The sequence below is a fragment of the Bactrocera tryoni genome, unplaced genomic scaffold (genome assembly GCF_016617805.1).
Source record: "Bactrocera tryoni isolate S06 unplaced genomic scaffold, CSIRO_BtryS06_freeze2 scaffold_7, whole genome shotgun sequence".
In the NCBI taxonomy this organism is placed as follows: domain Eukaryota; kingdom Metazoa; phylum Arthropoda; class Insecta; order Diptera; family Tephritidae; genus Bactrocera; species Bactrocera tryoni.
In genome coordinates this window covers 1,186,253-1,213,042 of record NW_024396366.1, presented here as the reverse complement: position 1 = coordinate 1,213,042, position 26,790 = coordinate 1,186,253, and the positions used below count along the sequence as shown (strand labels likewise).

At 35.1% G+C, this 26,790-nt stretch overlaps 1 protein-coding gene across 7 annotated transcripts in view; it reads right to left on the bottom strand.

The window, feature by feature from the left end:
- Positions 1 to 26,790, bottom strand: part of LOC120781463 — a 131,721-nt gene that overhangs the window by 102,687 nt on the left and 2,244 nt on the right. For 6 of the 7 annotated variants that reach the window (XR_005706069.1, XR_005706068.1, XM_040113688.1 and 3 more), the window contains exon 2: positions 6,966 to 7,154. The gene's annotated coding sequence lies outside the window, so the exon portion shown is untranslated. Of the gene's footprint in view, positions 1 to 6,965; positions 7,155 to 7,754; positions 8,128 to 26,790 lie in introns of all 7 variants that reach the window. The other variant, XM_040113683.1, reaches the window with a different exon arrangement.

The following is a 26,790-nucleotide window of genomic DNA, read 5'->3' as shown; positions in this document are numbered from 1 at the left end:
ATGCATACTTAATGCGGTATTGAGTTCTTATAAAGTTGCAGACGCGCCGTCAGCGAATTCGGTGCAAGTGATATTTTTGCCGGATGTTTGGTTACCTGTGCTAACTTATATCTTAAATATCCAAAAATACAAAATAATTCAAATAATGAATATTTTAGAAGACAGTGCTATAATAGTTTCTGGAAAACATAAGATTATTCACTTAGACGGAGTTATTTGATAACTTTTGAAGATACTGTAATAATTGATGATATAAAATATGAAAATCCCAATGGAAAATTTTTTAAATAAATATTTAAAAGAGGCTTTTGGTTGTAGCAAAAAATCAGAATAGCGTGCCTCGTGCTTAGTGACATAAATAATCAATCGCAAAATAATTTTCAAAAAACAAAAAAACATTATAAATTGTGACACCTGTTTGTTCACTAAAAACAATAACTACAATCTACCTAACTACAAGTACCTGCATTGCGGTCGCTGGAAAGTGCAACAACATGAATGACGGCGATGATGATGCCGTTATGGGATGGCAAAAAGTAAGAAAATGACCTGCGAAAAGATCAATGCAGAACTCACCAAATGTGACTAGGAAACAACCGGCACTGGATTATGGCGCATGCACTTTAAATAACGATGCTGGAGAAACATTCACGAAGAATACAAACCCTGATAATATAATGAATGATAAAAATACAGTTGAACAAGAGCGTGAGAGAAGTAAAATACTGGAAACCCCAAAACCATTTTGCAATAAAAAATTTAAATGTGTTAAATGTTCGCTACAACACCCAAGTGACAACTGTCCAAAAGACAAAAACATTCCAGCTAAATGTGTTAATTGTTTCGAGAACCATGCTGCCGGTTATAAAGGCTGCATAATATATCAAAAAATTATGTCCAACAAAAAGTCTGCTACCAATAATATGGATAAGAGCGAATCTCAAAATAGGCGGTCCAATTATAGCCAGCCAAACTTCATAACAGGGATAATGGGATGCCCAACTTATTCCAGTGTGAGAGCGCCTCAAAATAAGCGTTTTTTTATAACATTTTCCATTATGGCCAAATCGAACAAAATAAGAATTTTTGGGCATTTTAAATTAAAACACCCTACATTTATTACGATTGCAAATTATTATATATTGGACTTTTAATATATGTCGAAACTACTTCAATCGTTTTTTATGATTTTATTGTATATTAAAACAACTGACTTTTGATCTTTCAATACTTAATAAGGTGAAACAAGCCTGTTAATTCTCAATTAATAAATGTTTTTAATCATTTGTAATTGAAAATTAATTCTATTATGCATCAAATTACAAAACGTTTCATGAAATATATTTAAGTTTCGCATTTTCTTTGATTTTCATTATTTTAAATTTGTATTAGCGATCTTGAACGGGGGCAACAAATTCCTCCGTTCACATATATTTTTGGTATAATTTCGCTCTGGCCGTTCCAGTCATTCCAATTGCAAAACGTCAAAACCTACCCAATCCAGTCAACTGTCAAAGTTCGGTAGGTGAGCGGTTCTCACATTTCCAGTGACAGGAGAGTTGGGGATCTCTTTATCTCTGCTTCATAAGGCCAAGTAGTCAATTAAATAACTTAAACCTCAACAACAATCAGCCAACTTATGCTCAGGTAGTGGGAAATGATAATATAAACCAGAGATAAAGAGATGTTTAACTCCTCTCTCACTGGAAGTGAGAGAACAATTGCTAAACGTCAAAACCACCTAAACTTTGACAGTTGATCGAGTTCAGGAGGTTTTGACGTTTAGCAATTGGAAACCAGCGATGGCCAGATTGAAATTTTACCAAAAAAATATGTAAACGGAGGGATTTGTTGCATCGTTCAAGACCACCTATAAAAAATGTAAAACAATGAAAATTAAATAAATTTGTGAAATTTAAAGGTATTTGATGAAACGTTTTGTAATTCTAAGCATCATAGTTTTATTTTCAATGGAAAATGATTAAAAACATTTAATGATTGAAAGCTAACAAGCTTAAATCCTATTATTGGGTATTGAAAGGACAAAAGTCAGTTGTTATAATATTCTTTAAAAAGATGTAAATAGTTTCTCCATATAATAAATAACCACTATTTAGTAATTTTTATTCATACTAAATGTTGAGTATTGGGTTGGGTTGATAAATGCCCAAAAATTGTAATTTTGTTCAATCTGGCCATAATGGAAAATGTTATAAAAAATGCTAATTTTGAAGCGCTCTCACACTGGAATAAGTTTAACATCCCTTTATTCCTGATATAAACAATCAAGGCGATGCATTGTCAAGAATTGAAACACTTCTAGAAAAACAAGCTGAGCAAATAAGCAATTTACTTAATACGATAATGCTCCTTGTAAATAAATTATGTATGTAGATATTCGTATAGCCATATGAAATGCTAATGGACGTTCAAATCACTATAATGAAATAAATTTATTCCTAAAATCTCATAACATTGACATAATTCTAATTTCTGAGACTCACTTTACTAGAAAATCATACTCGTATATATGTATATATAAAAGGGTATGAAGTCATAAATACTAACCATCCGTCTGATAAGGCACATGGAGGTGGAGCAGTAATTGTTAAAAACACTGATAACATGAATTTAGTAAATATACAAGCTGGAGCTATTCAAATTAAATGTATGCATATTGATGTATCTATAGCAGCGGTGTACCTACCTCCACGGTTCGCGTTTAATTTAGATGACTATAAAATATTCTTTCAAAGTCTCGGTAACCACTTTATTGCTCGAGGGGAATATAACGCTAAGCATCCTTGGTGGGGATCTATACTGAGTAACCCCAAAGGAACTGAGTTATTTCAATGTATAACAAAGTTCAATTACTCAACTATTTCTACCGGAAAACCTACATTCTGGCCTAGTGACCCTCGAAAAAGACTGGACCTGTTAGATTTTGTTGTGTAGAAAGGTATATCACAACACCAACTCCACATTAAGGAGAGCTTTGATTTAAACTCTGATCATTCACCAATAATTGTAACTTTTGGGACTACTGTGTGAAGTATGGAAAAGCCATACGAGATTATTACGCAAAATACGGATATAGCAGCATTTAGGAACTGGCTTGTGAATCGAACTAGTTTAGATATGCCCTTAAAATCTGGCGATGAGACTGACTTAGAGGTTGAAAATCTTTCAAATACTATTCATGAAGCGGGATTTCTTTTCATTTCACAATCAAGTGTTAATGAAGTTAAAAAACCGTTTCTTCCCCTTGAATTAAGACGGCTAATAAAAGAGAAAAGATTACTCAGGAAAAGATGGCAAATTAGTCGGAGTCCTCTTAACAAAAGAATTTTGAACAAGACACCCAATGATTTGAGGTCCAAACTGCGAGAAATAAAAGATCAAGAAACATCAGAGTATCTAAAGAATTCAGATCCCCATGCAAACAACCCTGAACATAACCTGTGGAAGGCAACGAAATATCTAAAGTGACCCACCAGGAGAAACACGATTTTAGAAAATAGTTATGGTCACAGGTGCAGAGATAATCAAGAGAAAGCCGAAGCTTTTGTTTACCATTTACATTCAGTTTTTAGACCAAACGTAATTCCAGATAATGAAAACACTACTGAAGTACAAAACTTCCTAGAATCGCCTTGCCAGATGAGCCTGCCTATTCGAAGAGTTTCTATCAAGGAAGTAACGACTGAGATAAAGAAAATTAAACTTAAAAAATCGCCTGGTTTTGATAAAATTGATGGTCTTACTTTTAGACACCTGCCCCAAGAATGTATCAGACTACTTAATTACATCTACAATGCTATGCTCAGACTAGACCACTATACAAGTCAATGGAAATGCGCTGAAATAATAATGATTCCAAAACCCAATAAACCGGATCACTGCTCTTCTTCATACCGTCCAATTAGTTTACTGGCAACCTTATCTAAGATATTTGAAAAGATATTTTTAAAGAGAATGTTACCTGTTTTAGAGGATCAAAATATATTACCTGAACATCAGTTTGGGTTTAGAAGGGGGCATGGAACTCCTGAGCAATGTCATCGAATTGTTAAAATTATCACGAGTGCTTTCGAATGTAAGCAATACTGCGCATGGGTATTTTTAGATCTTAGGCTGAACCCACAACGGGATAGTCAAAACAGTTTTTCTTGTCTCATACGGAACTGCCCATAGCTTCATATGTGAGAACCCACACCGAACAAGGCGAAACAAAAACGCATGTTCGAGAGCTGTTTTGAAGAGCTGTTGTCGAACTTCTTATGTATTTTCTACAGCCAACGCACACCAAATGCGACAAAACCGTCTTTGTTGCCGATCAACACATGCTGAACTACGGCGCAACCCACACCGAATGGAACAGAATGGAATGGAACAAGACACGACAGAAAAACACGTTTCGTTGCTTATAGCTGAACCGTTGGTTTTCATAGTCAAAATTACGCATTTTCTTTGTGCAAGTTCTACAATTTGTTAAAATGAATATTGACGCTGAGAAACTGGTATTTTTGATAGAGGCAAGGAGCCCGATATATAGTTATAAAAATAAAGATCACACAAATAAGTTAATAACAGAAAAACTATGGGACGAAATAGCTACAGAAATGAATAGTGACGGTAAGTTCAGTTTATTTTATTTACACCATTTGTACATACATACATACATACATACATACATACGTAATGTTGATAAGTATTTAAAAATATAGTGAAAATCAATTGTAGATATACAGTACAAAACTAAGCAAAATTAGATAGCGTATCTTTGCAATCTTCTTTCTTTTGCAAGAACTGATTCATTTTCTTTTTATTTCAATGCACACCAAGCGAGACAAAAAGACAAAATGTTGCATTGTGCTTCGCTTGGTTTGAGTTCGAACACAAGATGTTTTTGTGTTTTATTAGTCAAAGACGTTTTTGACTGATCCGGGGTGGGCTCAGCCTTAAAAAAGCATTTGATAAAGTATGGCACCCAGGGTTACTTTATAAAATAAAGAAATGGTTTCCAGCGCCTTTCTACCTACTTATAAAATAATTTTTAAGCAATCGTACATTCTATGTCCAGGAAAAAGATGCATTTTCTGAGCTTTATTCGATTGGCGCTGGAGTTCCCCAAGGGAGCGTCTTGGGCCCCGTGTTATATACAATATTTACAGCTGACCTACCGATCGCTAATGGCCTAAAGGTAGCAACTTATGCTGATGATACGGCATTTATCGCCACCAGTTTTAATCCTAGTGATGCCTCACTTCACTTACAAGAACAACTTAAATGTTGTCGAAAAATAGCTAAAGAACTGGAAGATAGAAGTAAATACACAGAAATCCGTTCAAATAACGTTTACGTTAAGGACTGAGAAATGTCCCCCGTAACATTAAATGGCTCCATAATACCTGAAAGTGAAACTGTGAAATATCTTGGTCTTTATTTGGACAGACGACTCACTTTAAGAAGCATTGTAAGTGCTCCTTGGTAAGAGAGCAACTTCGAAATCCACAAAGACTTAAATATACCTTTTGTTAAAGACGAAATTAGCAAATCTTGTCGAAAGTATTTAGATAGATTTTCTAATCATGAAAACTTAGGCTGAACCCACAACGGGTTAGTCAAAACAGTTTTTCTTGTCTCATACGCAACTGCCCATAGCTTCATATGTGACAACCCACACCGAACAAGACGAAACAAAAACGCATGTTCGAGCTTTGACTTGTTTGAAGAGCTGTTGTCGAACTTCTTATGTATTTTCTACAGCCAGCGCACACCAAATGCGACAAAACCGTCTTTGTTGCCGATCAACACATGCTGAGCTATGATTTTATGGTATATTAAAACAACTGACTTTCGATCTTTCAATACTTAATAAGGTGAATTAAGCTTGTTAGTTCTCAATTAATAAATGTTTTTAATCATTAGTAATTGAAAATTAATTCTACTATGCATCAAATTGCAAAAAGTTTCATCAAATATATCTAAATTTCGCATTTTCTTTGATTTTCATTATTTTACATTTTTTATTAGCAATCTTGACCGGCGGCAACAAATCCCTCCGTTCACATACATTTTTAGTATAATTTCAATCTGGCCGTTCCAGTCATTCAAATTCCAACGTCGAAACCTACAAAAATCCAGTCAACTGTCAAAGTTCGGTAGCTGATCGTTTCTCACATTTCCAGTGACAGGAGAGTTGGGCATCTTTTTATCTCTGATTTGAAATGAGCGTTTGTTATGGCATCGGATGACGAAATTTTGTCGCTGCTTATATTTTTTGTAAGCACTGAGACCGAAAAAAAGGAAGGCAAAAAGCGAAAAGAACGATTATGGTGTAAAATTTTTTATAAAGGACGCCCAAAATATTCACGCGTACCACTTCTTAAGGAATTGGAAACAAATTTTATAAAAAAAAATTAAAAATTTTATTCGAATGAATAATGAAAATTATCAAGAACTCCTGTCGATGGTGAAACCTTTAATAATAAAAAAAACAATACATTAATGAGAGACGCAATTACGCTCCATGAACGTCTTTCGGCTACTCTACGATTGTTGTCATCCGTAAAAAGCTCCGAGGATTTAAAATTTTTGATATCAATTTCACCACCTAGTCTAAGTCAGCTTGTATTGGAAACTTGTGAAAACAGTTAACGAATATATTCAGGTTATTTATTATTAAAAATAAAATAATAATATTTATAAAAATAAAATAAATAATTCAATTATATTGAGTGTCCGTAAACAGGTCGGGAAAAGACTGCGTCGAGGTGGAATTTTCATTGGCTGCGAATATGCATTCTCAGAAACACGTAAATGTGGTATTTGAGTAATCACTGTAGTGAAAGGTTTTGGAGTAGACGACGATGAAGTGTATGGGATTGAGGCGCGGGATATTCTGCAGATTCTTGAATTTCTTTGAACGGCGTTTATTTGAACTGAATTCATATTGAGGTTACCTAATTGTCCATATAGTAGAATCTCCTCAATACCTCGTTTTGCAAATATTTGCTGCTCTGCGGACAAGATTCAGCAAATACGTCAGCATCATTGCGTTCTTGCCTTGAATTTTTGACTTGGTCTAGATGTTGTAGGGCCTTTTCAAGAAATTCTGTTCTCTTTCGTTTTCGTGTGCTTTCAGAATCCATCTAAAAATAAAAAAAAGAAACTAAAATTAGTTTAAATGTTCTTTTAGACTCTAAAAAAATGAAAATTAGTAGAAATCTATTACTGATGACTTCTATACACTATGGAACTTCCCCAAAAAAAGTTTCCATTAGTTAGGAAGAATTTCCATTTGTTTTTATTGGTGATGGAAATTATTTTCAATTACAGATTATCGAAAGCTAGACGCGTCGTTGAAAACGCGTTCGCATTTTTGTGCAGCCGATTTTACATTCTTGCAAATAGGATAAATTTGAGTCCACAAAAAGAATCGAAAATAGTTTTGGCCATTGTTATCTTCATAATTTCTTAACACGAAAAATGTACAGCAATACATGAGTGACAGTATCAATATATGTACAAAGTGTTACCACAGCACAAACTCAAAACGTATCAGCAAAGTACTTTCGAACTTTCAAAATTAAGACCTATTCAAGGGGCAAATGCAAGAAATGCAGCAAAATGTGTACGTAATAAATACAAAGAGTATTTCAACACAGTTGGATCAGTTGCATGGCAAAATAAAATGTTGTAATATCCAATAAAATATTATATGATAATAAATATATTCTAACATTACTCACCACGTTTTCAACATAATTTTCATCAAAAGTATTTATTCCACTCGCTTGGATTTCTTGATCTCGTAGGAAATTTAATTTCTAAAAATGCCATAGGGTCGGCTCATAAATATCTTCATAGCCAGCCCCAGACCTCGCCGATTTTTTTATTTTGGAGAGCTCACGCCTGTAGCAATTGCTCATGCCATTAATACGTTTTTTCACAACGTCTATCGTAGCACTCGAATCAAATTCTCTATACTTTGTTAAAAGAATTTCCCAGCTTTGTAATCACCTTAATTTATTTTTGTAATTGTCATTTTTCACTTCTAAACACTTCGACACAATCGCACCAAAACTCATTATCCGTTAATGCCATTGTTCCTGCACCAGAGAACTTAAAGACATAGAGAAGATGCAAATTGAATTCTGTATGATGTTCGATTGCACGGCGAACAGAGCTGAAAAACTTTAAGTAAGGAATTCACCATTTTCGCTGCTATTTAACAGAAATTGTCAAAAGACTGACTGTTTACAAACAGAGTAAAGTCCACGAAACGAGAATAATGAGAGAAGTCAAGCAAAAAATAAAAATATCATGTAACATATGCGCGATATTTTTTTGGGAAAAAATTGGAGGCAATATATATTTTTTACACAAATGTGGAATTAAGAATATTCGAAATTAAAGGCAAAGAAATGGTTTTCTTACCTTTTTAACAATTTTTGTATACATACATTACATGCTGTTGGAAGGCAACCCTGTCAACTCACATATTCATGCAGCCCTGCGTTTTTCATTTTTACTTTGAATGTACTTTTTCTAACTTACTTGCGTTTTGACTTTGAACCAATAAACTTCATTTTGTACTTTAATAGAAAAGCAATATTATAGAACCGTTTTATTTGCACCGGGAATATCCCACATAAGTGCGTCATTTTTTAATATTGAGAAATTAGATGAATCTAATTACGATTCTTGGAGTCTACAGCTGCAAAGTGTTCTAGTGCATCAAGAATTATGGTCCGTTACGTGCGGAGAGACTTCTTGTCCAGTCGAGGGTGCAGATGAGAAAAGCGTGTTACTTTGGAAAGCAAAGGATGAAAAAGCAAAGCCACAATTATCCTTAGCATAACACCTATGCAAATAAGCCATATTAAAACCTGCAACACAGCGAATGATGCATGGAAGCGATTAAAAGAGGTGCACATACCAGAAGGTCCGGTAAGAAAAGTGACATTGTTTAAGCAGCTAATTGCTACTCGAATGGCTGATGAAGAGTGTATTCAGCAATATGTTTGCAAGTTTACAACACTCGCAGAAAAGCTAAAAGAAATTGAAGTTGACCTGAAAGAGGAATTGATTGTTATTATGCTACTGGCAAGTCTTCCAAAAAGCTTTGAAAATCTGGTGGTTGCTTTGGAATCGCGTGATACGCTACCATCCCTTAATGCAGTTAAAATCAAGCTGATAGAAGAAGGCGAACGAAGAAAAATAAGCAATTCTATATATACAGAAAGTAGGGCGCAGGCGTTCATGGCACAAGAAAGCACATACGCTGAAAAAAGGTGTTTGGTTAACGCAAAGTCAAATGACACAGCAAGTTCAAATAGCAAAAGCAATGGCAAAAGCACACGATCGAACCTCAAATGCTATTTCTGTGGAAAAAAAGGCCATTTCGCGGCACAATGCAAAGAGAAACAACGAGAACATTCTATGCAACAAAATGTAAAGAAAAATGGTCTGTTCGTCGCAAGCAATGATCGATTTTTACATAGCGATGCTTGGTGCGTCGACAGCGGCGCTTCGTCACACTTATGTTGCAACCGCAACATGTTCGATAAGTTTGAGACACGTGAAGAATCAATCATGCTGGCGGGCGACAATAAGATGATAGCAACAGGCAAAGGGGTTGTTAGATTAAAAACAAAGAAGTTTGACGTCACACTTGTTGATGTTATCTTCGTACCCGGTTTGCAGTGCAACTTCATATCAGTTTCGAAAGCAGTAAGCAGCGGCTACATTGTGGAGTTCAGGCAAAATACAGCGAAAATTATGGACAAGCACGGGGCAATTATATTGAGTGCTAGCAAGGTCAGTGATTTGTATTTACTTGAAACAAATAAAAACAAATTGTATTTTTCGAGGAAAACTATTGATGATGCGATGAAGTGGCATAAGCGTTTAGGTCACTTAAATTTTGAAAGTCTACGGGAGCTGAATAACAAGAACATGGTGCTTGGTTTAAAACTAAAATTATCAGCAGATGTGAAATGTACTTTGTGTATGTCTAGCAAATGCAGTCAACGGCCGTATCGAAGTGCACAAAATTCAGCAGCAGAAGTGCTGGGAGTGGTCCATACCGATGTGTGCGGCCCTATCAACAAAACGTCTATCGGCGGTGCGAGATATTTTTTGACATTCACCGACGATAAAACTCGCTACATTTTTGTTTATTTTTTGCGACACAAAGACGAGGTGTTTGAGAAATTCAAAGAGTTTAAGGCGATGGCTGAGTGCCAAACAGGCAAAAAATTGAAAGTATAAAGAAGCGACAACGGAAAAGAGTTTGTCAACAATGCTTTTGATGAGTTTTTGAAATCAAATGGAATATTACGTCAGCTGACGGTCCCCTATACACCACAACAAAATGGGTTAGCGGAGAGGCTAAACCGTACGCTTATCGAAATGACAAGATGTATGATGCTCGACGCTGGCGTTGAAGAATCATTATGGGCCGAGGCAGTGCATACGGCAGCATACTTGAGGAACCGATCACCAACTAAAGCGTTAGGCACGGTGACGCCATACGAAGCATGGCATGGTCGCAAACCGACAGTGGCGCATTTACGGGCATTTGGGTCATATGCGGTGGCTCTTGATAAACGTCAACATGATAAATTCAAACCAAAGGGGAAGGAATATACAATGGTTGGCTACGCAGATACAGCGAAGGCATACAGATTGTACAGATTGATCGAAAAATCAAAATGCCTAATTGTAAGCAGAGATGTATACTTTATAGAAAGGGCAGAACGTACGCAACATTCAGACACAGCATTGATTGAGGGTATTGTTACAAATGCTGATGCAAGAGCGAATGATATCAGTGTTGAGATTTATGATACGCAGTCAAATAAAAATGTTGACCTTGTTGAAGTGGGTTCCGATGATTCACAATCAGAAGGAAGTAACGATGATTTTGAATCAGCACAAGAAGAGTTAGTTGCAGCGAAAAGGTTGCCAGGCAGGCCAAAGTTTATTCGTACTGGAAAATGTGGTAGGCCAAGAAAGGTATACAATTATTTAAGTTTAATGACTACAGACGAAATTAAGATACCAAACACAGTCGATGAAGCGTTATCTAGTGAATATTCAGAACAGTGGTTTAACGCGATGAAAGACGAATATGATGCGATGCTCAAGAATAAAACATGGGAGCTCATAGAACTGCCTAAAGGGCAAAAGGTTGTGAAAAATAAATGGGTATTCTCTATTAAGAGGGATAAAGAAGTCAATATTCAGCGTTTTAAAGCTAGGCTGGTAGCGAAAGGGTATTCGCAAATTTATGGCGTTAATTATACAGAAACATTCTCTCCTGTTGTTCGCTATAGTACCATTAGGTTGATATTTGCTATTGCAGCAGAATACGGATTACATTTACACCAAATGGATGTCTCTACTGCTTATCTAAATAGCGAATTGAATGATGAAATTTTCATGTATCAACCAGAAATGTTTGTAGACCAGCGTTACCCAAACCATTGTTTAAAGTTAAAGAAAGCTATTTACGGACTTAAACAGTCAGGTCGGCAGTGGAATATGAAATTAAATTCCATATTAAAAGAAATTGGCTTCAAGCAATGTGAAAGTGAGCCATGTGTATACATTAACCATCATAAAGACCAGATTAACATAATCGCAGTATATGTGGATGATCTGTTAATTGCCTGTTCCGATATCAGTTACATGCAGCACATCAGGCGTTTGATTGCGGAAAAGGTGAAAGTAGTAGACAAGGGCCAAGTTCAACATTTTTTAAGCATGGAGATCGAAAGAGATGGCGAAACTGGGGCAATAACTATATGCCAAAAGGGGCACATTAAAAGATTACTACGCGAACAAGGCATGGAAGATTGTAGATCTACATCCATCCCATTAGACCCTGGACATAGAGTTAGTTGCGAGGACAAAGCGTGCAAAATGGCTGACCAGTCACAATACCATCAATTATCGGTTCGCTTATGTATATAGCTGTGTGCACGAGACCGGATATCTTGCACTCAGTGTGTAAGCTTGCACAGCGTAATACAAAGCCACATGCGGAGCATTTAGCAGCGGCGAAGCGTATATTAAGGTATTTATGTTCAACGCAAGACAAAAAACTGAAATACTCTAGGACCGGTAAACCAATCGAATGTTTTGTGGACGCAGATTGGGGCGGCGACGTGGGTGATCGCAAGTCGTATACAGGATATGCCATCATCATGGCAGGTGGAGTTTTTTCGTATGAATCTAAAATGCAGTCAACAGTGGACCTCAGTAGCACCGAGGCCGAGTATATGGCTTTGGCATGTGTTGTTAAAGAAGCCGTTAATTTAAAGCAGTTACTTCGACAATTATATATACCGTATCCTGAAGCGATGATCGTGAATTGTGATAACCTGAGTGCGATGAATTTGGTAAAGAATCCCGTCTATCATTCACGCAGCACACACAAGGATATCAGATATCACTATATCAGAGACATCTATAGAGCAGGCGAAATTGAACTAAAGTATTGTAGCAGCAGTAATATGATTGCTGATATTCTTACTAAGAATTTAGCAAGACCAACCCATGAGAAACTTACTGAATTATTGGGGTTGAAATAAATATCACAGATTAATGTTGCACGAATATGCTCATTGAGGAGGCGTGTTGGAAGGCAACCCTGTCAACTCACATATTCATGCAGCCCTGCGTTTTTCATTTTTACTTTGAATGTACTTTTTCTAACTTACTTGCGTTTTGACTTTGAACCAATAAACTTCATTTTGTACTTTAATAGAAAAGCAATATTATAGAACCGTTTTATTTGCACCGGGAATATCCCACAAGGTACGACCTTCCAACACATGCATTCATACAGACCAGTAAAATAATAATTTTGTTTGGTTTTTAAGCAATATATTTTCCTCATAAATATTTTTGTATTATATTACTTGCTAATTTAAATTAAATTTATCACAACGATATACAATATAAATCTTCTAGCACGCATGTGCGCATTTAGAAATTCAAATCATAATTCCATCACTTATCTGTATATTGATAAGTGATGGAATTATGATCCGTACTCAGTGATCTATATAGACATATGTATGTATATACATACATATACATATGTACATTTGTATACATTGTCGAACAAATAATACACAAGCATACAAACATACGCGTACACATGTTAATATGTCACCAACAAAAAATTGAAACATTGTTCTACAAAAACAACAATTGTCTCAAATAGCATAAGCATCACAAGTCTATATGGGATCCAAACGGGCGAAGCCCCAATGTAGTAAATCTTATAACAAAAACATTTCCATTATAAACGCAGGCGCACATTCAACAAGCGATCTGACTTCATTCATAAAAACTGTCGTTAAACAACTTTCTGATGTTCCTCTGAAAGGAAAACTGACAACCGCGCAAACTCAGAAAACACAGAAAAGAGTAGCGAAATTGGCAACGTAGTTGTTATCGATTTAAAATATTTGTCAATTCTAAAATATTTTTCTGTGCTCGGAAAAATCTGTGTCGATATGTATGCACGCTCATACATCTTCATATATATTTACGCAAGTTCGGGGTAAAGCTGTTAGAGCGGCAAGGGAACCGGTGACAATCGGCGATCGTTCGCTTATTTTTTCAGTACAGCTCGGTTTTCTACTAACAACACAATGTTGTGACGCTTTGTCGTCGCGTCGGTCCGTCGACATTGACTCTTTGACAAAACTTGAGCTTCGGCACTTGGTTGCCCGTTAAACGTAGATTTTGCATGAAGCACTGAGTGTACATGTATACATAAAAACGTGGTATGTAGACATAAGTGTACATATTTACATACATATGTGGCATGACCACGAACTTGCGTAAATATGCATGAGCGTGCATACATATCGACGCAGATTTTTGCGAGCACGGAAAAATATTTTAGAATTGACAAATATTATAAATCGACAACAGCTATGTTGCCACTTTTCTCACTTCTTTCTGTGAAGAAACATCAGAAAGTTGTTCAATTTATGATTTTTAGCTTTTGCCATCTTCGCGAAAAAACGCTTGTAGGCAAAGGCATGCTCGGGGAGATGTAATGGTGTTTGTTTTTATGAATGAAGCGAGGTTGCCTGTTGAAAGTGCGATTGTTGTTTTTGTAGAACAATATTTGTAATTTTTGCGGATGACAAATCTACATGTGAACGCATATAAGTAGGTATGTTGTGTATGCATTATTTGTGTGGGAATGTCATACGCACATATTTACATGTGTACGCATATATATAAGTATGTATGATGCCATTTGAAACGATTGTTGTTTTTGTAAAGCAATGTTTGTAGTTTTTGGGGGTGACATATTTGCATGTGTATGCATATGTATACAAGTATGTATGTTTGTGTATGCGTTATTTGTGTGCCAATGTCATACGCACATATTTATGTATGTACATATGAGCAGCGCGGACCTGTTATTGATAAGTGATAATATGATTTAAATTCGCGAAAGCGATCATAAACACATATGGTCATGATGCATGTGAATATAAGTTTTGAATGATAAAATGTACGAATTATTTACATTTTTCACTATTGTAATATATTTAATTTTTTTAATATTTTTTTTAATGTTTGTTTGTTTTATACATACATATGTATATAATGAAGTATACATATAACTGTGAATATATCAAATACAAAAAATAATTCAAAAATATGCTTTATTTTCACATTAACTACGAATATTGCTAAGATAAGATAAGATAAGATAAGATAAGATAAAGAGATGTCCAACTCCTCTCCCACTGGAAGTGAGAGAGCAATTGCTAAACGTCAAAACCTACTGAACTTTGACAGCTAATCGAGTTCAGTAGGTTTTGATGTTTGATGTTTATCAATTGGAAACGAGCGATGGCCAGATTGAAATCTTACCAAAAAAATATGTAAACGGAGGGATTTGTTGCATCGTTCAAGACCACTTATAAACAATGTAAAACAATGAAAATTAAATAAATTTGTAAATTTAAAGGTATTTGATGAAACGTTTTGTAATTCTAAGCATCATAGTTTTATTTTCAATGGAAAATGATTAAAAACATTTAATGGTTGAGAGCTAACAAGCTTAAATCCTTTTAGTGGGTATTAAAAGATCAAAAATCAGTTATTCTAATATACTTTAGAAAGATTTAAATAGTTTCTCCATATAATAAACAACCACTATATAGTAAGTTTTATTCGTACTAAATGTTGGGGGTTTTAATTTAAATGCCAAAAATTATTATTTTGTCCAATCTGGCCATAATGGAAAATGTCATAAAAAACGCTACACATGTGCGTTCGATCGGTATGTGTGCGATTGGGGTTTAAGCGTGTATGGGCTTGTGCGCATACCGATCCATGTTCGCGAAAATGTTTGATTTTTTACGATCGGTGTGCACACATGTGTGTCCTGTATGGCGCTGTATGCACACAAAATCTCATTTCTCTCGTGTCGCCGAACAGTGAGGATCGCGGACGAACAATGGCAAGTGTTCCCGGGGGAGCCAGCTTTAGAGGCTTCAAAAAATCGATTTTTTTGACGACTTTTTTGGGAGGGAAAATAATTGGTTCAAGCGAAATTTCTAGGCTTTATAGTTATATATTTGAACACCTTTCACAAATTTCTTGGATACGAAATCTTTGATATTCTGCCTTTGAGAAGCAATTGCCCGATGCATCTCGCATGTGCATTTTACGGACGGCGGGCAGGATGCAGGTCGCAATTTCTATCGGAAGCAAAGAGATTCATATTTTTTAATATAGTTAAACTTAGTTTTTTAATACTACTAAGAAAATTCTAAAAAAAGTGTAAAATTTTACAATTTTTTTCAAAATTGAAAGAAGTGGTTTTTGATCAAAAAAAATTTTCTTTATGCTGTTTAAAAATATGTTCAAACTTGACTTTTCTTAGTGTTTTTAGTTTAAATAGAAGATAATTTTATGCCAAAGATAATAAATATGCCCCAATTCCATACGACGTATAGTTTTTTTCTATCCTGCCCACCAATTAAGAATAAAAAATAAAAATGAAAAACCGAGAAAACGCACTTCAAAGTTTTCGCTTTTTGTAGATAAAAGTGCTATATTAGAAATAAATTCAAAGAAATGTTTCGCTTGCCTGTCGCACATGTTCACTGGGTGAAGCAGGGATAATGGGATGCCCAACTTATTCCAGTGTGAGAGCGCCTCAAAATAAGCGTTTTTTATAACATTTTCCATTGTGGCCACATCGAACAAAATAAGAATTTTTGGGCATTTAAATTAAAACGCCCAACGTTTATTACGATTGCAAATTATTATATATTGGACTTTTAATATATGGCGAAACCACTTAAATCCTTTTTTATGATTTTATGATATATTAAAACAACTGACTTTCGATCTTTCAATACTTAATAAGGTGAATTAAGCCTGTTAGTTGTCAATTAATGAATGTTTTTAATCATTTGTAATAGAAAATGATTTCTTTTATGCATCAAATTACAAAACGTTTCATGAAATATGTTTAAATTTCGCATTTTCTTTGATTTTCATTGTTTTAAATTTTTATTAACGATCTTGAACGGCGGCAACAAATTTCTCCGTTCACATATATTTTTCGTATAATTTCAATCTGGCCGTTCCAGTCATTCCAATTGCAAAACGTCTAAACCTACCCAATCCAGTCAACTGTCAAAGTTCGGTAGGTGAGCGGCTCTCACATTTCCAGTGACAGGAGAGTTGGGCATCCCATTATTCCTGGTGTGAAGCAGGAATAAAGGGTTGTTAAACTTATTCCAGTGTGGGGCGCCTCAAAATTAGCGTTTTTTATAACATTTTCCATTATGGCCAGATTGAACAAAATTACAATTTTTGGGCATTTAAATTAAAACACCCAACATTTAGTATGAATAAAAATTACTATATAGTGGTTATTTATTATATGGAGAAACTATTTAAATCTTTTTAAAGAATATTATAACAACTGACTTTTGTCCTTTCAATGCCCAATAATAGGATTTAAGCTTGTTAGCTCTCAATCATTAAATGTTTTTAATAATTTTCCATTGAAAATATTACCATGATGCTTCAAATTACAAAACTTTTCATCAAAAACCTTTAAATTTCACAAATTTATTTAATTTTCATTGTTTTACATTTTTTACTAGTAGTCTTGAACGATGCAACAAATCCCTCTGTTTACATATTTTTTTGGTAAGATTTCAATCTGGCCATCGCTCGTTTCCAATTGCTAAACGTCAAAACCTCCTGAACTCGATCAACTGTCAAAGTTTAGGTGGTTTTGACGTTTAGCAATTGCTCTCTCACTTCCAGTGAGAGAGGAGTTAAACATCTCTTTATCTCTGGTGTGAAGAACAAACGCAAAATGCATGTCGTATATGGCGAAACGATTTCATACAGATGGAATGCACATGTGTGTCGTGTATGGCTCCTTTAAAAATTAAATTTAAAAAAATAAACAAGGTAACATACGATTGTAAACTTTCATGCTTTTTATTTAGTGAGTTATCGCACTCTAACTGCCCTATTCTGAGAAAACCTCAGAACTGATTTGTGAGGTTATTCTTGCTCAAACCTCACTATGAAAAAACACAAAAAACTCATTACATGAACACGTACAAAAACATATAAAGAAATGGACAATCAAGAAAAGTGAGTAATTTTGAAAAATATGTTAAATTTGTTGCATATACATAAGTATATTAATTTCATTTATTTTTAGGATTTCACAATGTGAAAGAACAACTCTGGAGCAGCAGCGGCATTACAGCATATTATTTAAACATAAGTATCTTTTTTATTCCCGCATGTATTAAATACATACATATGCACAAACATATTTACAAATAATATCTTGTCTGAATTATTTAAACAAAAATATCGTCACCTAAAATGCAAAAAACGTACAAATGTATGTATGATCAAAAAATTCGAAAATTAGTGTTTTATTGATTACGATGCACTACTTAAAAGTACATACATATAAATACATAAGTATGTCCATCTTTTTAAGGTTCTGCTATCCGTATAACCTAGTTTTAACCAATATTTAAATTTTTGTTTCACTCATGTTCCATTTAATATCGTGTTTCATTCTTTCTCCTGCAAATTTCCAAAAATGTTATTACGTTATTTTGCATTTTTATTCATACTTAGAAGGAAGTAAAATTATTGTAATAGACATACATTTACTTATATTTATAATAGATAACGATTTTGGAAGAATAGTTTCTCCATTCTATTTAAAACAAATAATTGCAAATTTCTTTAAAAATATTGAAATTAACAAAACAAACACAACCGATTCTTCATTGTGAGGTTTGCTTTCACACATCACAAATTTGTGAGGAAATTGTGAGCATTTGAGCTTTTGAAATTACGTCAACTTAAGGAAACTTCACAAAAGTGGGGGTGATAATTTTGTGAGGGTATCTGAATAGGGCTGCTAGTAGTTTTCAACATAACCGTTATAAGTGGAACTTATTTATTATCCAATTTTACTCGTTTTAATGCCATAAAATTATGGAAGAATTTGTCCGCAGCAAGTTTTTAGCGATTTCTGAGATATGGTAATTAAAAATATTAAGAGGCGGTGTCAAGATCAGTTTTGAAATGCCCCTGCTACTGCATTTGCCTATACCAAAATACATCTTTGTTTCTTAAAATGATGGATAGTATAGTACTTTAAAGGTTTTCGCTTAATGGGATTTGTTGATGTGGCTATCGTCTGATCACGTCCATCAACCATGCCAACTTTCAAAGTGTCAGGGAACACTTGTACGAAGATCCATCTATATTTTTTCTCAAGCTGTTCCATGTACACTATGCTTTGAATTTTTTGATATACATACTTATACCACCGTGCCCAAAAAATAAGGTGACATTTGACTTTAAACTGCGCGCGTCGAAGGATTTGGGGAAATATTTTTTTTTTTAGCTTGGTAGTACTGTCAGTCAAATTTATGTCAAATTGTTCATTAGTGTTTGAGATACGTGGCGTTTTGTGAGCTTCTAAAAGTGAGTTTTTCGTTTTTTGCGATGTCGAAATTTGTTGAGCAAAGAATTTGCATTAAATTTTGTTTAAGGAATCAATTTTCTGCTGCGGATACGTTGATGATGGTGCAGAAAGCCTTTGATGATGAGGCTATGTCTAAAAAAAATTTTTACAAGTGGTATAGTGAGTTCCAAGCCGGCCGTGAACGTGTCGAAGACGAAGAGCGTCCAGGGCGACCATCAACCTCAACTGACGAAGCTCACGTTCAACAAATCAAAGGTTTGGTGTTGAAAAACCGTCGATTAACAAGTATAGACCTTGCTGATGAAGTTGGCATATGGAAAGGCTCAGCCAATACCATTTTGAAGAATTTTTTTGGCCTCAAGCGCGTCAAATCTCGACTGGTACCGAAAACATTGAATTTTTTGGAAAAAGGCGTCACGTTGAAGTGTGTAAAACGATGCTTTCCGACTAACAGGGTGTCATGAAACGCATTATAACTGGCGATGAGACTTGGATCTATGCTTACGACCCCGAAACAACCGATCAATCGAGCGAATATCGTGCCAAAAGAGAGCCAAAAAAATCGCGCCAAAGTCGCTCAAAAATCAAGGTCATGTTGACTGTTTTCTTCGATTATCGTGATGTTGTGCATTATGAACTCCTCCCAACCGGTCAAACAGTCAACAATGAATATTATTTGAACGTTATGCGTCGTTTGCGTAACTCAAAAAAAAAAAAAACTCAACCCATATCGTTCTGCAACCACCGTATTCACCTGATCTGGCGCAGAGCGACTTCTGGCTGTTCACCAAGCTCAAAAGACCGCTCCGGGGACACCGTTTTTATACGATAGAGGAGATTCAAGCCGCAGCGTAGAAGGAACTGAAGGCCATCCCGGAAAGTGAAGCGACTTCTGGCTGTTCACCAAGCTCAAAAGACCGCTCCGGGGACACCATTTTTATACGATAGAGGAGATTCAAGCCGCAGCGTGGAAGGAACTGAAGGCCATCCCGGAAAGTGACTACAACCAGTGTTTCGAAGATTGGAAAATCCGTTGGCATAAGTGCATTGCATCGGAAGGGGATTACTTTGAAGGGGATGAAATTAATTTGGAAGAATAAATAAAGAATTTTCAAAATAAATACAATATCACCTTATTTTTTGGGCACACTTAAGTTATCTCTATTACTTTAGTTATCTATATTACTTTGCAGTTCTTGTGAATATATAAAAAGTGAGTTTGAAGAATCAAATGTGGAATCCCAATTAAAAAAATGATATAAACGATAGTATAGTTCCTGTTTTTACAAAGAAATGAATGTAAAGTTGTGCTAAGTATATTACACAAAGTTTTCGAAGGAAGTTTAAGCTTTGATTTACGTCGAAAATGCTTTAAATCAAACAGAAAATTAGTTTTCAGATGGGTCAATGAACCATATTTCAATATACTTATGTATGTGTCTCCAATGTCGTAGAGCAGGCCTGTCCAACATACGGCCCCCGGGCCACCATCCGGCCCGCATAGGCCCTTCATCCGGCCCGCCATCTCTTATAGTCTTTGGGCATCCCAGTTGTATAGGCCTGAAACACGTGATGGATAAAGTAGTGCAGACAGTTAATTTTATACGCGCAAGACGGCTTAACCACAGACAGTTCCAGGCTTTTCTGGCTGATGTCGGTTCAGATCACGAAGACATTGTATACTTCAGGCGCGTTCGCTGGCTCAGCAGAGCAGCCACACTAAAACGATTATATTCCCTGCTGGACGACTTAAAGATTTTTCTTGGCAACAAAGACCAAGAAATTACTTTCCTTACTGATGAGGAGTGGTTGGCTGATCTGGCTTTCCTGGTTGATATAACTAAATATCTTTCTGATCTTAACTTAAAACTACAAGGGAAAGACTAACTATGCACACAGTTATACGAACACGTTCTAGCTTTCACAAAAAACCTTTTATTGTTGGAAAAGCAGCTGGAACAAAAGCAGTTGATTCATTGGGAGACCTTATCTACAAAAAAGCAAGATATTATTTCAAAATCCATTTGATGTTGAAATTGAAGGCTGCGCAGAGTTTACAGCTGGAGTTAATAGAATTGCAAAGCAGCTCTCATCTAAAAACAGCATATAATAATTGTCTTCCAAACTTAATTGAATTTTACAAAAAGTATATTACAACCAGTCAATACCCAAACCTTACTAAGCTGGCTATTCAACATATTTCTTTATTTGGTAGTACATATGTTTGCGAGCAGCTGTTTTCTCGCATGAAATTTAACAAATCAAAAACCAGATCATCTTAAAGGCATTTTGCGCATAGCCACTTCTAAAACTCCAGCTCACATAGATGTGCTGTGCAAACAGAAAAAATTTCAGACATCTCATTAATTAGATTTTAAGAATAAGAATATGTTTATATGCTAAGGCCATAGTTACATTAATAATGATATATTAAGATTTATGTGATGTTGCTTATTATAAAAAAATAAATATACCAAAACTGAAGGTCATTTTATTTTTTTTTTGGCCCGCTACGGTTATGAAAATGCTAAACCTGGCCCTTCACAAAATTATGTTGGACGGGCCTGTCGTAGAGGGTTGGCCATCGACTATTTACAACTTACTTTTTTAAGATTCCATGGAGTATTACAACTAAAAATATATTTGTCAACAAAATATGAAGGTTTAACATAATAAAACTAAATACAAGAAAGGAAAAGCTAACTTTGGATGTAACCGACCATTTCATACTCTTACAACTTGCAAGATTGAAAACCGTAATAATTCCGCCGGAAGTTCGAAAATAATTTTATTAAATATAGGGGATAAGGAAAATATTAACCCGATTCAATTCATTTTTGACACACAGACATATTATTATCAGGGATGAATAGTCTCCTAATTTCAAGTATATACATATCTCACATTTTGACCGGTATTTTCGATAAAAGTCAACCATAGGCTCTGGAATCCACATTTCTAGCATCTTAAGATTGAATAGTTATGGTCCGACAATCCTTAGACCTGAAATGACATACTTACTTTAAGAGCACTATTTTTGCAAAGCTTTATCGCGATATATAAAGTGAAACCTCTACTTGCGGATACCTCCAATAAGCGGACCTCTCTCTTAACCGGACAAAGTTTTAGGAACCCGGTTTTACTTTGCGTTTTTAGAACAAATTCCACTCTAACAACCGGACCCTCTTGTGACCGGACGCGGACACTTTTTTTTACTACTTTTTATTTTCATTGCCTCTCGAAAGCGGACGCGGACCTCTCGACAAGGGACAAGAAACTTGGATTACTGAACGAAAGTGTAAAGAAAACAGTAAAAACCTCTGATGAGCGGAGGACAACGAAGACCAATAATTATTTACTTCAATTATTGGTCTTCGTTGTCCTCCGCTCATCAGAGGAGTAACTAACCGAACAGCCGAAATCTATATACGAGTAATATGAGTACATACTCCTACACACACCATATGTTAAACTGTGAGGACAAGCTTAAACATGTTAAGATGTAACGGGATCTATATGTAACCATTTGTAGCTATTAACATGAAAAAATAAAAATTATGATTCATTTGATTTGTCTTTGCAAAACGTTTAAGTCGTGTTAACCAGGAAAATATGCCACAAAAAAAGAAAAAATGGAAATTTTAAATGTGTTCGAGAAAGAAAATGTATCTGTTCGTGCACTCGGAAAAGGTTAGTGCTTTATAATAGTAAAATTTTTTTACTTTTATTTGTTTGCTTTTAAAGATTCGATATTGGAAAATCCCAGGCTGCCACTATTGTGAAAAAAGGAAGACATTAAAAGGATATGGTTGAGTGGTGATAACATAAATAAAAAGAAAAACTTCTTAAATAGTGATGGTTCAAAAATAGACAATTTGTGTTTTGAGTAGTTTGTTAAAGCCAGAAATCAAAATATACCAGTGTCGGGCCCTATTATAAAGGAAAAAGTAAAACAAATTGCGGGTCAATTAGGAGTTCAAACTTTTTCGGCATCAAATGGATGGTTGGAAAAATGGCGGAAACGACATAATGTGACTTTCAAATGCATATGTGGAGAATCTGCTGAGGATGTACATCAATTCCAACAAAAGCTACCAGACTTATTATTGGGCTACAGACCAGAAGATATATTTAACGCAGATGAAACTGGACTTTTTTTCCGGGCTTTGCTAAATAAGACTCTTGCCTTGAAGAACGAAAAATGCGTTGGCGGTAAGTTATTGAAGGAAAGATTAACAGTGCTATTGTGTGCCAATATGGCTGGAGATAAAGAAAAACCGTTAGTGATCGGAAAGCAGCATGCCCACGCGCGAGTTAAGGAACGTATTCCTTATAAAAGTAACAAACATTAAAACAACCTTTTTTTTCAGTAAACAGAATGCATCAAAGCAACCTTGAGTTCGAACAATTGAAATACACTATCACTACAACAAACAATCCTAAACAAACGAGTATCAAAACAACATTGAGTTTGAATACCACAACAACCTTATCTTAAAACAAAGCAATTGTAACTAAGCAAGCAATATATACGTAAACACCTAAACAAATAATATAATCTGTATCTTAACAAACTATCAACTAGTAATAAGTAAACATACTAGTTAGTATAAATAGAAGTAAGAACCATGTAATAAGTTAGTCTTAAGAATATAAATAAAAAGTACCCATTTCGGTGTAGCTCAAAATATATTCTTTTGACTCATTTTTACTTATGGTAAAAATTAACTCGCGTTTAAAAAATGCGATATAAAAAGTCTGCCAGTTGAATGGAAGTCAAAACCCAAAGCTCGGATGTCTCGTGAAATTATGTGTGAGTGGCTACAACGTTTGATAAAAAATGGGCTCTCAGATGAGAAAAGTTTTACTATTTTTGGACAATGCCACAATTCACCCTCGAGATATTAAACTTAATAACATAAAGTTGATCTTTTTACCTGCTAATACAACATCCAATTGCCTGCCCCTCGAACAGGGAATTATGCAGAATTTCAAATGTCACTACAGATGCAATATTATCAAACATATTTTAACAAGAATAGATGAAATTTCAATGACCAAACTTTCAAAAACATTTGACATTTTGGAGGCTATTTATTTTATTAAGACTGCATGGGACAACGTAACGATGGAAACAATTAAAATACTGTTTTTCAAAAGCTGGTTTCCAAAAAAGTTTGAACGAAATTTCTGACTTCGATGCAGAGGACGATATTCCCATATCGACGTTATCGGCTCTGATAAAGCTTTTAAATGAAAATGGGCAAGGGCAGCATTCCGATGACTTTTTGTTAATCGACGAAATTGTTACTACAGAAGATGATAATATTGACATTGTTATTGAGGAATATTGATGCCTGATTTGTATTCTGGAAACAGAAAAAGTCAGATGGAATTTAAAGTTGTGTTGCATGGGAAATAGGAGTGTTTGCAGTCCGATGTCGCGCATTTTAGCATTGTAATAATCTTGACAGACAGTTACTATGGTTAACTCCGTTACTAAATCCAAACATTACTCTCAAAATTTTAGAGAGTAAGTGGTGTTTCTGTTAGCTCCAAATTTAATGGACACAAATACAAGTAAAGAAGAGCAAAGAAAAAGCTAGGGAAATACCTTCAGATGTTTGAGATTGGTTAGTTATATGGGACCTAGGGTAAGATTTCAGCCGACTGTATCCATTTTAGGCAGAAAGAAGAACCCTTATTAAAACAATAAAGGAAAGACCAAGCTCGGGTGTAAGTAAGTTTAGAAGTTAAGTTTACACATTTTAGAAAAGTTTTACCAATCCGAAAGGCTAATATGATAAATTACTCTCCAAAACTAAAATATAAACATTGGTTTGAAAACTCAAGTCTTGAAATGAATTGTGGATATTTATAGAAGATTGCATCGCAAGTCTTTTGAAACATCAGACTTGGTCAAGATTTTCTATAATAATATTATAGATAATAATAATATTGAAATAATTAAGGTAGTAGACATTCTAAGCAAATATAATAATCATGGAGCTCAAAAGAATCTTCAACAAATCCAAAAGTTCCACATAGATTCTGCTTAAAAAAAGTCTAGCATATGTAATAAAACAAAAGAGTTTAAGCGGAGCTCTCAAAGAAAAGTTTATGTATTTAGTGAACTGCTAAGTCGTGCATATTATTTAAATTCTTTAACTGAGTTCTTTTCTGTATTATATTTATAACGGAGGCTACCAACCAATGTACCCTAAACCTAGAACTGTCAACATACAAGGCAGCCAAGAATACCAACCAGAGTACACTGGAAGCCAAAGGGAGGTGCAGCGCAAAATGAGAAAGAAATCTCAAAATCAATTGAGTAAGAGCCGGTAGTAGAAAACAGTATTTATGTTCGAAAAGATAGCCAAAGATCAGGCTGCTGGTGCCTGAGCTAATAAAGAGAAAATAAAGCCCCACATACAGCTGGTGAAGGAGTTTCCTGAAAAATAAGTAATCAGTACATCCCACGGATACCGCCGAAACAATTAAGTGCGTAGACCAGGCCTTTTTTCATTTCCTGGTGGGTAGCGACGCCTTAGACGGCCTAAAACTGAAACTCATACCTGGTAAAGGTATCCCAAAGAGATCTCGCCTATGGAACACACTCTATGGGAATCAGACGAAAAACTCGGGCGGTGCATTAACCTAGTCCCCTCTCAGGGGATATCGTATTTCTAGCATATCACTCGGATGTCCCCTCTCAGGGCCCATTCAAGTTTAATAGTGATTACACAATAATAGCTGGATCAGCGAATTCCGCAAAACCGCAGCCCGAATCAGCTGATACGACCTATCTTATGAGAGCGCAATGTAAATGATCAGCCAACACCGCTTCTACCGCCCGCTTTACCGTAGGATACCGTAGATTTCCACGGTATTTGGATTTTTCCCGTAGAAACGTGTCAGCTGATTGCTCTCTCACAACGCAAGGTTGCCAGTCTCGCTATACTGGAGTAATTATAAAAATTGTCTTCAATATGTTTGAAATTTTCTTAAACTAACTCAAAATCAGAGTGGAATGCTATTATTTATAAATATATAAACTATTTTTAATAGTTTGTTTTCAGTTTTGATATTTCATATTATGAATAATTGTAATTGAAAACTAAGATGTGTACAAAACTATATATGCGTATTGAGCAATGTTAACATTGTTCAAATGAAAACAATAAAGATGGCTAATTTCTACGGGCTCGGACTTTTGACGCATTTTGCTCGCTACGGTCGGCAATTAAGGAAGGGAGGAGCGGAATTCGCTGTTTCTGCTATAAATCACATAAAAATATCGTAAAATTACTATGAGATATGTATATACCACTTGAAAAGAGCGATAAGAGGAGTTTGTGGAAAAAAGTTTGAAATGCGAACATAGCACGCACTGTATAGTGTGATTTATATTTGTAAATAAACAAGTCTAAATATGGAAGAAAAGATTTTTAAAGCCGAACTTTAATATTATTGTGAAACAAGCAACAGTCAGCCTACAATGCTTATTGGGGAGTGTTTTAAAATGTATCATACTTTGCAACATATAAACGATAAAATATTGATGTTTTTACAAATAAAAATGCCTCGATCACAACCAATTCATATCAGTCATTATCATTATAACACGTTACTTAGTAATAAAATTATAAAAAGTTATACAAGGGTTTGTACATGTTTGTTTACAACAGGAACGGTGGCGCTGAGTAGGTGATAGCCAAGTGCAAAGGATTAAGATATAGAAT